Raw genomic sequence first — 3,913 nt, 5'->3', positions numbered from 1 at the left:
AGAGGATGAAGAAGAAAGGATCTAGAAAAAGATTTTCACTAGCCATTTAGGCTTGGGCATACCAATTTAGGTTTTCATCTGATATTAATGATTGCTACAGATTGAATTGTGTCCATCTAAAAGATATGCTGAATTCCTAACCCCTAGTACCTCAGAATCCAACTTTATTTGGAAATAGAGTCATTGCATGTGTAATTCATGAAGATAAGGTTATACTGGAATAGAGTGGGCTCTTCAATAGGTCCAGTGTTCTTATAAGAAGATAATGTGGGCAATCTTCTTTGGTTGTCCCAAATCTGGGTTCATCCGACACCAGCTGCCTCCACCATGTCGCTGAAATTCAACCCCAACAAAATCAAAGTCGTATACCTGAGGTGCATCGGTGGGGAAATGGGTTCCATGTCTGCCCTGGCCCCCAAGATCGGTCCCCTGGGCCTGTCTCCAAAAAAGGTTGGTGATGACATCGCCAAAGCAACCGGTGATTGGAAGGGTCTGAGGGTTACAGTGAAACTGACCATTCAGAACAGACAAGCCCAGATTGAAGTAGTGCCTTCTACCTCTGCCCTGCTCATCAGAGCCCTCAAAGAACCGCCAAGAGACAGAAAGAAGCAAAAACAAACATCAAGCACAGTGGAAATATCACTTTTGATGAGATTGTCAGCATTGCCCGACAGATGAGGCACCGATCTTTAGCTAGAGAACTCTCTGGAACCATTAAAGAGATCCTGGGAACTGCCCAGTGCGTGGGGTGCAATGTTGATGGCCACCACCCTCAGGACATCATAGATGATATCAACAGTGGTGCAGTGGAATGTCCGGCTAGTTAAGAACTACAAAGGGAAATGTTTCAATTAAAGATTATTTGTCAACCAAAAAAAATAAAAGAAGAAGAAGAAGATAATGTGAAGACACACAGGATAAACCACCATAGGACTCCACAGGGAGAGATCGGAGTCATGACATTGGAAGCCAAGGAACACCAAGGATTGCTGGCCACAGCCAGAGCTGGGAAGAGAGAAGGCAGGACTCTCCCCTACAGAAGCAGAGGGGGCAGGCCCTACTACCACTTCAGTTTTAGACTTCTGGCCTCTAGAGACAATAGAGTTCTGTTTTAAGCCACTCAGTTTGTGGTACTTTGCTTATCAGTCCTAGGAAATATTAGTGGTCATGTAATTTAATATAACAGGCCTATAAAGAACTGGAAATATTTCCCTTTTCCTGGACCTAAACTTTTACAGCCCTACCTCAATTCCGTCACAATGGGCAGGTATGGGTTTACTAAGAGACAGTGTCGCCTGTCACAAATGGTGAAGGGTGTACAGCTCCCTGTTTTCCAGAAACAGAGAATCTGTCTCTAAAAGGCTTGACTAAATATAAATATACTAAAAGACTATGTAAAACTGTTCACCAAGTGTCATGGCAGTCACCCAAAATGAAATGCTCAGAGTGTTTAGTGAAATGCTATATGCTAAATATGTTAAATACACTGTAACATACTCATTAGCCTATAACACAAAACACTATTTAAACCAAGACATGAAGGGAGAAACAAACCTAAGTGTCAGCCAGCTTTATACCTTTGGAGAAAATACATTAAAATATATCCGTAGCAAATATATGTGCGGTCTTTAATGAAATCTGTTTCTAATAAGGGAATAAAGCTGGAAAGAATTGAAATTAGCCTATTGTGTGGAAATTTCTATTTAAAATGAAGCAATTTCATCATTTCACTATAATTTTAAAAAAGCTATTCAGCCAAAATAGTAAAGTATGTTTAGTACTATATTAGTAAATAATACACATAACTTGGTATGAGTTAATTTCCTTCAAGTTTTAAAAAACTTGCTTTAGAAATTACATTGCTTAGCAGCAGTTTGCACAAATGACAAAGTATTAACAATAAAAAACAAAAAAGGTTACTACTCTACTGTATATAATTCATTTATATGACATAGCATAAACATATTTACCAAAGTACGCCATTTCTTTGGTTTTGAGTGTTTGTTACTGTTCAAATCATCTATCCTGACAGCTAAACAATTTTAATATATAAAGATGCTTTTTGCTTTGGGGAGTAGAAAAATGCACAATTGGGAGAGAGTCCCTCAATCCAAATATGATATGGTTCTGTTGTCCTATTTGCTTTTAATCATCCCTAATTCCTGAGATGCTTAACATTTTATGTTTAAATATTATCTTTGTACAAAGCTTTTCCCCTGCTTATGCATAATTTCATCTAGAAATTAGTATCTCCCACTTATAATGCATCAAAAACCAGAAACATTTTCCTTCCTTAATGGTGTAGGAATTAGTATAATTTTAGAGCACTCAATGATATAATTATTTACATGTACTAGAAATATTAATTAGAACTATCTGATCAAGGTATGGGGAAAGTTGGAGAAAAGGAAAAGATTCCTTGAAGTTATAAATAGTTAGCTAGCTATGTTAAATGTTCCTTCAAAAGAAATAGACTATGTGGACATTCCAGATTTTAGGGAAATGTATTCCTGGAATCCTTTGAAAATTACACAGGTTTCTGTATTTTCAAAATAGTGAAAAATACTTAAAGACTGTTTACTTTATTTTATGCTAAAGTTAATATGTATGTATATGTCTTTGGTATTGTGAAAGTGATAGGAAGAAATAAATGAAGTTTATTTTCTGCTAAAGTTAATATGTGTACGTATGACTTTGGTATTGTTGGCAGTGATACGAAAAAATAAATGAAGTGTTAATCTAATAAATGTGTTGCCAGTTGTGCTAAAATGGAATGCAATGCATATATGTCAATTGCTTGTATATACAATTGTAATATTTTTATCGTTATTATGAAGTGTGCTTCATTTTATACGTGCATCTGCTCCTTGTGCTGATTCCTGTGCTCAGCTCAAATGCAAGTTATAATTTTTCTTCTTTTGTTTATAAAGGTACAGTTTATATTTCTTCTGTGATTTATTATATTCCTGGAAAGTCTTGGGATTAACAATATAGTATATTTTTTTATTGAATTATTCACACACAAATGGCAGAGCCCAAAGGGGATTCAGGTTTACAGGATTTTTCTAATAAATGTGTTCCCCTTTGTATGAAAACTGCTAATTAGTGCATTCGAACAGCTCAACACCGAATTGTTGAAAGGCATCATATTAAGGGCTAATATAAAACTGTTTATGTGGAAGGATATATAAAAAAAGGTGTTAAACCCAACACAAACTGAGTGGCAGGGGGTACCCACCAGTGCTCATTTTATGTTTGTTTGGTCTCATTTAAAGTTAAGATGTCTGTGTTATGATCATGATGTGGAACCTGCTGTACATACAGATGGATGGAAATGTGTCAATTTGGGAGCGGCAATTGTTTGGCAAAGAAGTCAATGGGTAGTTTTTTCAGGAAATAGCTATTCCTAAACACTAGTTTTTATTTTTAACAGAAGCCCATATGGGGGCTTAAAAATATATATGCTTTTATATACGATGGTTATAGCAGACATGCTAAAAGTTCCAATTCCTGCTAAGCATGTTCACTGAGCCTTTTATAGTATTTTATTATGCTTGTATAAAAGGGCAATAAGCCATTAATAGAATTTTGCATTTCTCAAGAGAGTTTCACTGCTGAAATCCAACATACATGTGTTTAAATTAATCCAAGGGTTTTGATATCAGATTCTTTTCTCAGTATTATGAATGAATCACACTGGAGGAAACCTGAAGAGGTTCCATCCATTCTTCCCAGCTTCCACACAGACCAGCTAAAAAACTTTCTATTCTTAATTCCTTCCAAGGAAATTTACTGTTTTCCCCAATCGTCTCCACCAAAGTTTAGTGATTGTTTTCAGGGGTGACTACTCTATCATTATTGTACAAATGGTCCCTCCACTTACAATAGCTCTATTTATGATTTTTCAACTTTA

General features: G+C 36.0%; 1 pseudogene; it reads left to right on the top strand.

Moving 5' to 3' along the window:
- The first annotated feature begins 282 nt into the window (after window positions 1-282).
- LOC132213810 (large ribosomal subunit protein uL11-like) lies at window positions 283-877 on the top strand (annotated as a pseudogene).
- The last annotated feature ends 3,036 nt before the right edge of the window (window positions 878-3,913 follow it).

This window comes from Myotis daubentonii, chromosome 12 (assembly GCF_963259705.1).
Source record: "Myotis daubentonii chromosome 12, mMyoDau2.1, whole genome shotgun sequence".
NCBI lineage: Eukaryota > Metazoa > Chordata > Mammalia > Chiroptera > Vespertilionidae > Myotis > Myotis daubentonii.
Note: the sequence above shows the minus strand (reverse complement) of the source record. Positions and strands in the feature narration are given on the sequence as shown.